Here is a 15,345-nt window from a genome sequence, read left to right on the forward strand (position 1 = left end):
GTTAGAATGGCCATTATTATGAAGTCAGGAAACAGCTGCTAGCAAGGATGTGGAGAAATAGGAACGCTTTTACGCTGTTGGTGGGAGTGTAAATTAGTTCAACCATTGTGGAAGACAGTGTGGCGATTCCTCAAGGATCTAGAACCAAAAATACCATTTGACGTAGCAATCTCATTACTGGGTATATACCCAAAAGATTATAAATTATTCTACTATAAAGACACATGCACACATATGTTTATTGCAGCACTGTTCACAATAGCAAAGACTTGGAACCAACCCAAATGCCCATCCATGACAGACTGGATAAAGAAAATGTGGCACACATACACCATGAAATACTATGCAGTCATAAAAAAGAATGAGATGATTTCCTTTGCAATGACATGGATAAAGCTGGAAGCCGTCATTCTCAGCAAACTAACGTGGGAACAGAAAACCAAACACCCGTATTCTCACTCTTAAGTGGGAGCTGAAAAATGAGAACACGTGGACACGGGGAGGGGAACAATATACACTAGGGCCTGTTGGGGGCTGGGGACAAGGAGAGGGAGAGCATTAGGACAAACAGCTAATGCATGTATGGGGCTTAAAACCTAGATGATGGGTTGATGGGTGCAGCAAACCACCACGGCACATGTATGTCCATGTAACAAACCTGCATATTCTGCACATATATCCTGGAACTTACAATAAAATTAAAAAAAAAATCCAGCAGCCTTTCCCATATTGCCGTGTTCAGTGAACCACACTACTGCACTGTCTGATAAATGTGAAAAAAAAAAATTGGCAATCTAAGTATTTTCTATCCCACACCCTATCACTGCCCTGTTTGTCAAACAAAGAAAGCACCTGTTGAGACAGAAGCCTTGCTGGGAGTTTCCACGATGTTTGATGATCCAAAAGATGTAATATCATGAGCAGCAACTGCACTGGCAGAGCATTACATAATAGCCCGACCTCCTGAGCTCTTCCTGATTACCTGGATCTTACCTCCCAAAGGGAAAATGACTTCAAAGACTGAAGTTCTTGCCTGCATTTTTCAAAGATTCAGCCACTTGAAGCTACAGACTCTTCCAGCTTGTTTTCAACATGCACAATAATGCCAGAAAATGACACCGAGTTCTTCTAAGAGCCCAAGAGGACATGGAGCAGCACTCTAACGGCTGGTCTTTTCAGACGGATCTGCACAGTCCTCTGTGTTTTCTCAGCCACCAGAAAGAGGGAGGCTCTGGGTTTCACTGTTTTTTGTTTGTTTGTTTTCTTTTTTGCCTGTTTGTTTCTAATTCAATAGTTTAAAAGCAGAGCCTTAGCTTCCTAAGTCCATTTTGAAAGTCAAATGGATTAAAAAGAGTTTCAAAACAGTGCTAGCCCAAATCCGGTTGAAACTTTTAATTAGTCTGATGTTATTTTTAGACTCTCTCAAAGCTCCGTAATTGAGCCCTTTGCAGTTGTACAAACAAATAGAAACCTTGTAAGATCTTGAAATTCATGATAGTTTACTAATGAAGTCAGCTTGGAAAACTCTTCATTGAATATTGTAATTTGATTGCCATCTTATTCTGATTGGACCCTGGTTTTGCATTTAAATGAGTATATATTATTTGAAATGCAAAACAGCATGTTATCTGGGGTATTTTGCAAGAACAGACAAGATTAAAAACATCTAATGTTCCATTTTATAAAAACATTACAAAATGGAAGTGCAGAGCTGACTTTTAAAATTTATTAGTAACAGCTTACAATAATTGGACATTAATTAATCCTAAATTACAAGACATTTCTGTGGAAATGCGTATTACATCCTTTCCATCAGTACTCAGCAGATTCATTAGTATTATTTTTTGTTTGGAGCATTGAAGGCACTAACAACAGTTTCTTACTAAAGCAGTCATGGTTACAGAATTCACTGTTATGCATGTGAGTTGAACACAATACATTATCAATTACTGATTCTACAACTACTGACCTTGAGTATCCAATTAAAAAAAAAAAAAAAAAGTGGCAGCAGTAGCTAAGGCAAGCTGAATTTGTGAATTGGGGTCTGTATCGACTTGTTCCAAGCTTTGATTTTTATCAGCCTTTGTGGTAGATGGATTGGAAAGAATTTTCTGATTCTATAAACTTTTATTATTATTTCTCAACTGTGGTTTTTGTGTCTTACATAGAAAATTGTTTTCAATTGCATTACCCCAAAAAAGAAGATTCCATTTGAAAGAATCATGGGGGCAGCTATCTCTCTATTTGATTGTTTGGCTTTCTGAAATTTCCATTACATCTATTTTCAGACACATATAGTAACCCACAATCTAATATGCTGGATTTTTCTTCCCTTTAGTATTTTGCTGACAAAAGACTGTCAGAACAGGACCTTAGCTTTATAAGTGTATTATCCAGGTCTTTGGAATCATTTTTAATCATTTAGGTATTATATCAAGTGAGTTATAATATGGGAATTAATAGTTTATGTGGAATTTGAACTGTGAGAAAAAGAGATTTCTTCACCTATTTCATATTTCTGTCCTCAAATAAAGGCAATGTCTTAGTGTAATGGAGGAATTTGGCTCCCTAGGGGTCTCTAGTGATGGAAGAAGGTGGCAATGACAATGCTACAACAGAGGGAAGAGGGAGCAGAGAAACAGCATGGCTTTGCACTTGTCTTCCATTGCAGGCCTGTGCCATCCCAACTACCACATTAATTCAACCTGGAATTAAATCCAGCCTGATGGACAGTTTTAAGAGTTTTATAAAATTGCTATGTCACATGTAAAATGCATGCAAGTACCATTGCTATGTAATCCATTTGGTGAATTCTATCAAAGTAATTTTGATTTCTGATATTCTAAGACTAGCAAGGGCTGCACTTAATCCTTCTCTCCGAACTCAGTATCCATAGATACATACAATTCTGATTTTTTTTTTTTAACTAGGAACAGTTAAATTTTCAGAACTAAAAGATTAAAATCAACTTTCCTGGCTGAAAGAAAGGATGCTTAAAATTTGAGAGCAAATCTTTATAAAGATTGGTCATTGTACTAAAATAAGGATCAAGTATTGGGTCTTGACTGATTCTGGCTTGAGGTTGGTGCTGTATAGGTCCTCATTTTATGGATCTTGTTCTATGCAAATGAGAGCTGTCAGCTTCCTGTATGACCCTGTATGCAGAAGCAACCTGATGGGTTGGGGTATTGGGATACCAGTTAGTTGAATATCCTTTATCTGAAATTCTTAGGATCAGAAGTGTTTCAGATTTCACATACATATATATTTTGATTTTGGAATGTTTGCACTTACATAATGACATATCTTGGAGATAGAACCCAAGTCTAAACAAGAATTTTATTTATGTTTCATATACATATATACACATAGCCTTAGGAGACAATGTTTTGTCGGCATTTTGACTGCAACTTATTACATGATGTCAGATGTGTAATTTTCCTCTTGTGGCATCATGCTGGTGCTCAAAACTTTTGGGTTTTACATTTTCTGATTAGGGAGGCCCACCCTGTATATCTCCTGAACTGGCCCTACAAAGTCTTTTCTACTTTCTTTTTTTTCAAATTGGAGCTACAGGAAACAGATTTTTTTTCTGTGTTGAAGGGAAGCAGATTATATGAACCTAGACTTCAAGTTGCCATGATTCAAGTATCGTCAAAAAAGTTAACCAAAGAGAACATAGTTGAAGTGAAAGAAAAGTATGGTCAGGGGATAAGAAATAATCAGTTGTTCTAGTTTTCCAAGGGCCACTGCTTCCCTTTCCCAAGTCTAATCATGCGTGCGAATACATCCCCTACTTTGACCTAAGCCTGTTTGAGATGGATTTCTCTTGCTTGCTACATAAATGATCCCCTGTTACAAAAACTTTATTTTTCCTTTTTTTCCTCTTAGTAGGAAGGGAGTGAATTGGAGCATTGGCATGATAAATGTATTTTCTCTGAATTAAATCCCCACCTAGCTGTAGAAGCAGAAGATAAATATGCCCCAGCATCATCTCACCTATTATCTGTCAACTAGTGAACTACTTTTCTGATTTTTATAGCTTTAACCCCATTCCTGATTTTAATATCTGATTTGAAGTTTTCCAGAGTATAATTCTAGAACATCTTAGGCACCTGAAAAGCAACTGAGATGTTCAAATTGAATACTAGATGACAACATGGCAAGTTAAATGTGTCTCTTGTCCCCTGAAGTATACTTCAGGACTTGGGGACTGATTGCACAAGGGGTACAAAGAAGAAAGAAGACACAAAATTGATTAGAAATCTGTGTGATTGAGAGTGGGATAAGGAGGAGCCACAAATGGGAGGTAGGTAAGTAGTATTTGAAAAGGTAATAGAACAAAAATGTGGCAGTGTCAAAAAAGTTACTGTTACAAAGGATGTAAAATAAGAGTGATAAATAGCACTGAAAATGCAAGGGTTTAGGAGGAAGAGAATTTAGAAACAGCTTGGACTTGCCAATTTTGAGCTCACAGTTAGCCTTTGAAAGAGCTGCTGTAGATAAAAGAAGTGAATAAAAGTAAGACAATAACAAACAATAGAACTGGAGAGGAAAGGAGAGAGAGGGAGGATGAGTGTAAGAGAGAAGAAGAGGGATTCAGAAAAAAGTCCCAGGGATTATGGGATGGGAAGGAACAAATGAACAAATTGATCAATTAGATAACAAAGATGCACAAATAAAAACAGAAATAACAATGCAATGATATTTTAAAAAGGGAAGTAGGAAACTAAGGGAGCTAAAATAAGGTTATTTAAATTTCATAGGTGGATTAGGTCATCTAATAAGACTGAAGAGTGTGGGATGTTGGGAAACTGAAGATTCTAGAGCATTTGGGGGATATGTACTATGATAGAATTGAGTGACTAGAAGTATTATACTATATGTCTGTGAAATATCAGTTACCATTTTATAGAGTGTATTTGCTTTAGAACACATAAACGTATCTTAAAAACTTCTAGTTACAGAGCTACTTCTGGTCACCCTTGATAGTCTGGTAACTTGGCGAAGAGAGACGAAAGAAAATGAAATGCAAGAATTCACTAAGATGGCTGATGATGGGGTTTGAATTTGGTAGTGAAGTAAATAAACTCAGAAATAAATTGATATTCTGGAATAAGAGGAAGGGCTTGACATACTGGAGGCTATCAATCATTTAAGTAGCTATAAATAGCTTCTACAGTGTAGAGTCGCATGCTTAGGAATTAGGGGAGCAATAATGCATAAGATGTGCTCTTTGCATGCAGTCACAATTTGGTGAAGGGCGCAACCACCCAAAAAAGCAGAGAGATTCAGTAGCAGTGAGGAACTGGGAAGACAAAAAAGAAGAGAGGATATGGTGGTAATAGAGAAGAAGATTACAGTCAGATGTCTGGAAAAGAGTAGCAGAAGTGGTAAGCAGATTTTTAGGTCTTTCTTGTAATTGCATACTTAGTATTTTGTAACCAGTATATGTACCAAAACAAGAGTTGGGGCACAGGGGTGGAAAGAGGAGTGACTTTGCTTGAGAAACCAATGCTCTCTTTTTAGTGTTGTTGTTGTGACCGCCAAGAAATTGGCTCCAAGTCATTTTTGGCATTCTTATTCCTTCTACTCTAAACTGAATTATGATTCAATGTCAAGTCCTGAATCCATAAATCTGGCCTGACATTTCATGTGCTTCTAATAGATGGTGCTGGAAAAGCATTTTCTGACCTAAGCTCCATGAAGGAAATGAGGAAAATGCAGAAAAGGTTTCAGGATAGTCTGTAAAGCTATTTGAGGCCTATTCCAGAAGTCTTCCTCAATTCATCTCAGTAAGTGATCTAAAGAGCCATCACTTCTTTGTGATACACAAAGGTCTAAGTCCACAATAGAAGTTCATAATACATGAAGTAACATTACTGTGCCTATAGAATGTCATCTGGAATTATTGGAAAGTAAATAGTTACACCGGTTATATGACATCATAGAGCCAGTGTTCTTCCCCACTGTTTGCGGTACCATTTGAAGTACTCCATTTGATTTTCAGAAAGTTAAATTTAGGCCCATCAGCTTGGATGTGGACAAAGTTTAAAGGCAATCTAGAGTTACAAACTCAAATACCTATGAATGTCTAACAACTAGTAGAAATGAGTGAGTCTGGCCAAGTGTGAGAATGCAAGAGCAGAAGCTGAATGTTGAATACTGCCAGCATCTGAGTCCCACTGATGTCAGGGAGGTTGGGAACTGCAGCAAGCTGGACGCAGTCCTGGGGCAGCTGCCGCTCAGTATTAGCCTATTGTTGTGACAGGGAATGCCAATCTGGTGTTGCCAGATCTTCCCATTTTTGTTCTAGAGTGGCCAGAAAACTGGATTTTTGTATGAAAAGTACGGATTTTAAACATTAAGCCTTTAAGTGGACAGTCTGTGTTCCCTGTTTTAGAATTCACTTCTCAAATGGGTGTTTGGATACTGCACGGGCACAGCCTAAAGCACTCATGTGCACAGTCAGGTTACCTTAAACCAGTCTTGGACAAGCAGCATGGAAGAACAATCAGACATAAAGGATGGTTGCTTTTTTTAAATGTTGTTTATTAGTCTCTTCTACTTAAGAAAATGTCTCAGTGTTTGGTATAAAGCCTCTTGAGATGCATAGATAAATTATAGGAAGGCTCAGCTCCAAACATGTAACAAAGACAGGTAATTTCTGTATTCATAAGCCTTCTAGAATCAGCACCTCTCTGGTATTGTTTTCTCCTGTTGCCTTGGTTTCCATTCTGAGAATTAGCAGCATTCAACACGTCCCTCCTATTCATCTTCAAAGAGGAGGGGAATCACACTCCTCTGCAAGAGAAGAAGAGCTTGTACAATGCACTACAAAATTCAGTCCACCCCTTGGCCTCTAGGAGAAGATTAAAAATGTTGACTCCTTAAGCTTGACCACCCTTCAGGCTTTTCTAGTTCAGTCTCCTTATATATTAGATAAACAGAATTGAGGGGTGAGACATTTTATTACATAGATTATTGGATGTCAATGCCCAGACTCATATGTAATCAAGTTAACAATGCCAAGGCTTCTGAAATCATATGCTCCTAGACAGAGTTGCATTTGGACTAGGACTCAAGTCTTCTGACTGGTTCTCTTTCTATTGTATTGGTAGAATACCCAGATGAGGCTGCTCAGCCTAGCCTAAGCATTGGATGCAGTAAGTTGAAAATAACAGGACAACCAAACTCAAAAAGAGTTAAAAAATAAAAGGGGCTTATTGACTTCCCAATCTAAAATGACCAGAGGTAGGATGGGCTTCAGGAAGGATTTAGTCAAGTCCTAGCTCCATTTCCTCTACCACCATCATAACCAAGACTTAAATTGTGTTTATATGGGACAGGTGCTATTCTAAGCACACCCTCATGAGGTAGATAAAATTAACTGCATTTTCATACATAAGGAAACTGAGACACTGGGTTTAAATACCTGTCCCAGGTTTGCATTTTAGAGTCAGGATACACATTCAGACTGCTGACTCCAGAGCCCTTGCTCTTAACCTCTGTACATATTCTGATTAAATGGACTAGGAAATGGCTTACGGATCTGTGACTAAAAAATACTTCCCAAAGATTGCAATGCACATCCAGACTTAAAAAACAACTCTGCTACACAGTTGGCTAAGGGTACCATCCATATTTTTTTTTTTTTTTAAAAAAAGGCAATCCTGAGGAGGTTCACTGCACAGAACACTATGGTAGAATTTAGTCCCAAATTCTTCTCTGCAATGCTTACATCCCAATGGAGAAGAGAAGTAAACACTATCTACTGATGAAAGAAAATTCTGGATGGAACTGCTGAGCACTACTGAACACAAAAGCCTGCCACTGCAGGACCCCTTAGCCTGAAGAACCCAATATTACAGTCACAGTATGTCTTCAGGGTGTTTATTACCTAGGTATTATAATTCTTGTGTGATGGCAGTCAGAGACTGATTATAATCAGGGGAGAGAGAAGAACTTCCTGGGGACACAGTACTTCACTATAGATTCCCTGCCTCTAATTCTCAATACAGAAATCTTTGCAAGAGTACTTTCATGGGTGTCAATGACAACAATTAAGCTTGAAGAGCATGGGAAGACATTTTAATCAGAAGCTAATTAAGAACAATGGTGGCATATGTATCATTGATTGTATCTCAAGTACTCTGACTGATCTGGAAGATTATTCCATTAATATATGGATGTAAACAGACACCAACATTTTCTCAGGATGAGGCAATTTCACTTTGAAGGTTCCACCTCCAAATCTGGCATTTATTTATTAGATGACAAATAAAAATGAGCAACATTTGCCTACCTAGGGAAGACATTTGGTGATGGTTTCTTGTCTTTGGGTAGGACAAGCATCAAGTGTAAGAAATAAGGTGATAGGAGTCAATAAACAAGAATGTTTTTCATAGTTGACTATTAATTGTTGCTCCATTATAAAATGAGACTAAAAATGTGTCTGGTCCTAAACAAAAGGGCATAGATGTTATGAGTAATAGCAATATCTAAGAGAATATCTTGAGCTCTTCATACAAAAAAAAAAAAAAAAAAAAAAAAAAAACCTCAAAAAAAGCCCACAAAGTATCAAGCAAAGCATTACGTGTAGTTTTCACTTTCAGATAGTATGTGGCACATTACAAATACAATGTGTTTTCAGGTAAAGGAAATTCTTCTCCTAGCTTCCTTATCTACTCTCCACTTAAATCAAGCATCAGTCCATTGCTACCCCACTTACCAACACTGTTGGGTGCTGTTTTTTGTATAAATAAGGTTGAAATCATTTTAGTTCATATTCTTGACTCTTGCTTGCTGATTAATAAGTCTTGCTTTGTGGCCTCACTATCCGTGGCCATGCCCCACAAAGGAACCCCCCAGGGAATTTTGCTCCAATTTATCCTGTTGGTAACAGCAGAGAGATCCTCATCACTTAAGGAGTGAACTTTCCATATGGAGAACTCTATCGTATGATTTTAGACCAGCTTCCCAGCATTTTCTTCCAGTTGCTTCCCAAGTGAGCACTGAAGTATGTGTCAGGCAATCTGGGTTGTAATCTTAGCTATGCCAGTATCTCCCACTATAAGCTATTTAAATTCTTCTGAGCTTCAGTTGTCTTTCTTCACAAAAAGAAATATAAATGAGATGATCTCTTAGTGTTTTCCAAAGTTGAAGTTGTTTGGATACTATCTATCTTTCCTTCTGGCTTGTCTCTCTCTCCTTTCGTCCGTGACTGTCATACACATTTGGTTTCCATGTCTTGCCAACTTGTTTTTGCCTGAATAGTAACTTCTCTCATGTTCCTTGACTTAATAGTCTAACCATCTTTTATAGTTCTTCTCCAATCCCAGTTCTTTTAAATACCCTTCCCATTGTGTGTGTGTGTGTGTGTGTGTGTGTCAAGAGAAGATACTTTTGGACCATGTATCAGGGATGTAAAGATGACCGAGACATACTTGGCTCTGTCTTTCATGAAGCTACAGACTAATTTAATAGCTAACATTTTTTTGAGATATAGTATCTTCACTTTTTAATTGAGAAAACTGAGGCCCAGAGAAGTTGAATAAATTTCCTAAGGTCCCAGAGCTAACAAGTAGCAGAATCCAAGTCTAGTACATTACAACCACTTTTCTTAACTGTCATGCTACGTAGCCAGCACACCATGAAAAAGATGTTAGCAAAGTGCTGATACTTCTGATTCCTGTGACATGACCAACATTGGCCCCTAAGCTGTTTCATTCTGAGTCTGGCAGTCACATAATCACTGGCAACACAGTTTTCCAGGCATCTATTTCCAGTTGATACGAGTGGCACTTGAGATAAAACTTTTGGTATTTGTTATCTTAGCTGATGTTTTTTTTCCCAGAACATCAAGTCATTTATTAAACAATTCAATGGTATTTATTTAATCATATATTTCATTTTATTTTTGTTTATTTCTATTATACATCATCAACTATTTTTAGCTCCCACATGGACAAGGACACTTTCTTTAATAGATTATGTTTTGTCTAACATTATTGACATGGGTTGTGCATTAGTCTGTTCTTATGTTGCTAATAATGACATACTCAAGACTGATTTATAAAGGAAAAAGATTTAATTGACTCACAGTTCCACATGGCTAGGGAGGCCTCACAATCATGGCTGAAGGCAAATGAGGAGCAAAGTCATATCTTACATGGCAGCTGGCAAGAGAGTTTGTTTAGAGAACTCTGCTTTATAAAACCATCAGATCTCATGAGACTTACTTTCATGAGAACAGCACAGGACCCACCCCCATGATTCAATTACCTCCCACTGGATCCCTCCCATGACACATGGAAATTAGGGGGTTTACAATTAAAGATGAGATTTGGGTGGGGACACAGCCAAATCATATCATGTTGTGAGGGCACAATTAGCAGTCTGCAGGAAGGCACAGTGAGGAGGAGTAATTGAATGAGTGAATCAATGGATGCATTTGTGCTGCTTTCATGGTGTTAATAAGTAATACCCAAAGGAAAGTTTTCTGCATGTGACCCAAGTCCCTAACTTCTGAGTTGGACAATCATATTTTTTCCAGTTCTCCGAGCATTATAGATGTGTAGAAGGATATTTTTTTAGGATTTATTGAGGAATGAGAAAGAAGACTTTGTCTTCTAACCAGTTGAATGTCAAACAACAAAAGAAAACTGATGTGTGTCATTAAACAACTCTAGAAAAGTCTACAAGGATATAGGGAGAAAATCTTTCCTGACACCATTTCCTCCCCTACATGAGACTGATTTAAGCTCCATTTTCTGACGCTCCCATGCTCCCCAGTGAAAAATGAGCATCTACATTGCCTTATTTATCTTGGTGCCCCCAGCATCCAGGAGTATCTGACACTTCAGTAAATATTTGTTGCATGAATGACTATATATTGCTGTAACTTCAGGGGCTTTGGCTGTGGGCTAGGGTAGGAGTTTTCTCACCACTTGATTACTAATGCTGTGGATTTCTTAATAACTTTTAAATAAAAGTGTTTTTCTTTTCACAGTGAAAGACAAAAGATAAAAAGGTTTCGGACAAGGGCAACATTTTGTGAGTAAACAATTACACAAACATATAAATGACTAGAACTCTTGCTAGAAATACAAATATGAAAAAGGAAAAAAATAATATTGGAGTCATTTAAAATATAGAATGAGGTACTCTGGAAGTAGGGATATTTACTGAATTAGTAGGGTGGAGACCCTGAAGATTATAAGAATAGCTAACACATATTAAGCTCTTGAGTGTCATTATTATTCTAAGCCATATTTCATGGATTAACTCTCCATATCCTTATGGGTTAAGGAATTGTATAATTCCCACTTTATAGATGATGAGCTTGGAGCATGAAAGATTGAGCAATACATCGCAAATCACAAAGCCAGAAAGTCTTCAAGTAGAGTTTCAAATCCAGATTACCTGCCTCCAGCCCATGCCCTTCACCACTGTGCTGTCCTCCTCTAGAAGATGAGCTTTTGTTGCTTAATTCTGCCTAAAGCCAGCCCTAAAATAGTTCCATCTAATAAATTCAAGGTTTCTATTTCTAATAGAATATGAAGAAATGCTCTGCTTTACAGTTATTCTTTTACTATTGTTCCTAATTATTCTGTTTATGTTTACTTGGAATGCCTGGGGGATTCAATAAAGATATTCCAATACATGTGCACAATCCTGAAGAAATCAATAGATGGAATGAAAATGAAGTGAGATGTAAGCAGGCTTTCTATATTGAAATCATATTGTTCACTGGAGACTGTGCCATTCTGCTTCTTCAGGAAAACAAGCAGCCTTGTGCTTCTGTGTGTTAGGAAAGCCGAAGTCCTGGTCTGGAAAGCTGTTCTAATCAACCAGTAGCTGCAAGCTATATTACTGAACTTTATGTTACAAGCAATGGTGGGTGCCTTGTGACACACCATAGTTTTCATCTGATGATCTCAATCTGCTTAGAGTATAATAGTTTCCCTCAACCTTTACCATCTTAAGCGCCACTAAGAGATTGAATCATCACAGGGAGGCCAAATAGAATGCATGCAATAGATTGTATAATGGGATGGTTGTTTCTGTTATATAATGTAACAGTCATGCCAAATAAAAAATGCTTGGTGTTGCTCTAAGAAGCATATTTATGCTAGAGCCCCCACATGGGCTAAGGTCACTGCAGGATAAGCAAAGCAGGCAGCTGTCTATGGGATCCGTCTGTGGAATATGATTTTAGGTATTTTTCTCCCTTCCCCAAGAGCTCTCCCCTTAATATTTATGCAATTATTCTGTCAACAAGAACTAATTGAGTACCTGTTATGGACCAGACATTTATATTAGAGTTGCAGAGTTGTACTTGAGCTAGTTTTAAATAGTAATAAGGTTTGATGAAAGCTATATTAGGAGGTGCAGACTGTCCCAGGATCCCAGCATATCGTACAAGGCCTGTGCTTTTAGATGCAGCTAGCTTTGTCTTCTTTGCCTCCTCCCAATTCAACCTAGTTCTAGCCACATTGGAATTCTGAATTCTGGAGGTACCATTAAAAAGCAACAGTTTTCCCATTACCGTGATTTCTACAAGCTTCTTCCTTTACTTGAAATGATAGCCCCCATCTTTTCTGTTTGATGAACTCTTATCCAACAATACAGATTTAGTTGACATTGGATACAATCTCATTTTGATTTAGCTGAAATGCAGTCTCCTTTTTGAAACACTCTCTGATTTTTCCTTTTTCTCCTTCCTCTCTGTCAACCTGCCTTTTTTAAAACTCCAAAGCATTTTGTTTTTTTCTATAGCATTTGTTATTATATGACACAAGATATAACCCTGTAGACAATCTTTTATTTTCATTGGTTCATAAACTCTTTAGAGCAGAGATCATATATTTCTTCATCTCCAGCATTTATTGTAGAAAATTGCATACTATTCAATAAATGCTTTCTAATTAACATAGTGAATAAATTGAAAAATAAATACCACTGGCTTAGGCGCTATTGTGAAATTTACATATTTCATAACATTTAATTTTTAGAATTCTGCAAGATAAATATTATCCTCACCATTTTACAAATGAGGAAACAAAAATGTTGACAGGCTAAATGAGTTGCTCAAAGTCACACAGCTTGGAAATGGTGAATTCGTCTGGTTTCAATGGTCATCTTCTATTTTACTGTCCTGCAGAGAATAAATGAGAACGGTGGTATAATTATATAAAGGGTCCTTTCATTCTTGCTACTCAGAATGTACTGGACAGATCAGCAGCATTGAAATTACATGGAAGCTTGTGAAAATGCAGAATCTTAGGCCCTACTTTACATCTATTGAATAAGAATTTTCATTTCTAACGTGACTTTCAGATTATTCTTATTAACATTACAGATTAAGAAGTATCTATTAACTTCAGTTTTTCTTAGAATTATCTTGTGTCCTAGCCTTTATAAGACTTCCTAGTCTATACAGCTCATCTCAGATACACAGAAAATTGATGCTAATTATTACATCCATCCAATAAGCAGAAGGAAGCCCACAGTTATCAGTGAGGGGTATGTCCTGGATCCTGGAAGACTAGTAAGACCTTACCTAACTTTCTAGTATCCTTCCTTCCTTGTTTTCCATTCATCTCCCTTAATCATCCTTTGAGAGAAGAGGGCTAAGTAATGCAAAAAACAAAACATCTTTAACTTACTCACAAATGTGCAAATACTCCAAGTGCTTCTCATTAGGATTATTTGATTATGAGGAATAAAGTATTACTTAAGCTAGCTAAAGAAAAGCCAGTTTAAGAATACATATGGAGTGGTTTCGGTAGTGGGCTTTCGTAGACATCTAAGTAGATGATCAGTAATAGGACAGGCCCTCAAGGAAATGGAGCTAAACTCAAGGTCATTTAAGGATTTTAGGAGTTTTAGGGTCTTCTCTCAGTGATTTACCATTAATAGATTTCAACTATCCCATCTCTGTCCTCACCACCATCACCATTGTGTGCTCCTCTGTCATTTCCTCTTCTCACCATAATTTCTTTTTCTTTTCATTCAGGTTCTAAAGATTGACACTACAAGTGGCTAATATCTAATATATATTTTGTGAGGCCACGTGGATCCTAGATCACTGGGTAGTATATGAGTTGTGAAAAAACTTCTGTGGTCAAATTGCTATTTCCAGTTTCATACTCATGGTTTGAGGTATAACATCATTTCTTTTATAAATATCCTTTTAGTTTCTGAAGAGACTTGAGAAGACCGGTTTCCTTTAAAAGGGTTACATATAGATCACATTATGAAACATGTCTGGGGTAGAAAGGAATGGAATAAGTTAACTTTTTCATTAAGTTATAAGTCAGTGTTGAAGAACTAGTTAGCTTATTATATACTTCGTAGATGTGACTAATTATTAAAATTCTGCAAGATATGGTGTTACATTAGGAGACAAAACATAGGTTACATTGTCCCATTGGTTCAATTTTTTAATTGGGTATTTATTGAGTACCTACTACTAGTCAGATATTCTGTAATCTGAAATTATAGGGATGCAAAAAACATAGTTGAGTCCTTCAGGGGTGTTATAATTTCGTGGTTACAGCTATACAAGGAAAGTTTTCCAAAATTAATGTCAACTAAAAACATAGGTGCATAGCTCATGAGCCTAAGATGTGGCTTTTGTTTATGTGTATCACTCTTCTTGTTCAATTTTATTCAAAATTTTGTGTAGTGAAGTTAACATTAATTTGCTGCTAAGATAATTGTCTTCACTGATCCAAGCAATATGGAAAGAGGCAAGTATGAGTAACTCGAGCTTATGCCTGAAAAACATTTTAAAAATATTGAAAGACTAAGAGTTAAATACACAATTGCTTGGTGGTTATTTTAGGGGCTGTCATAAATGTTAGGTCTAGGATATTGCCTTATCCTTGGATAAGGAGGGCACATAATATAAAAATAATAGTGCTCTGTTCTGTCAGCTCTTTGGAAGTATCTATTCTAAGAACTGTTTGGAGTACAGTTTATTTGTAATGAATATTAGTCCATTTTATTCCAATATACAAAGTCAAGACAACTTTGTAACTCAGTTATAATTGAGGGAGACAAGATATGAGTCCTTGTATGAGTATGCATCATGTATGAGCCCAATATTTGCCCTGCCCAAAGTACTAGGTTTCAAAGACTATCACAATCCTATGGTGATTTCCTATTTCCAGGAAGGACGAGTTAGCTAAGACAGTTCTATTTATTCAAAGTCTATTTTCTAGCATGGCTAGAGCTTGGTGATGATTGAGCTATAGAGAATATTAAATATTGCTAGACCAATTGTACCATAATAACAGAATATTATGCTGCTACATATTTTCAGGGAAAGTATTAAAA

This window comes from Mandrillus leucophaeus, unplaced genomic scaffold (genome assembly GCF_000951045.1).
Source record: "Mandrillus leucophaeus isolate KB7577 unplaced genomic scaffold, Mleu.le_1.0 Scaffold487, whole genome shotgun sequence".
In the NCBI taxonomy this organism is placed as follows: domain Eukaryota; kingdom Metazoa; phylum Chordata; class Mammalia; order Primates; family Cercopithecidae; genus Mandrillus; species Mandrillus leucophaeus.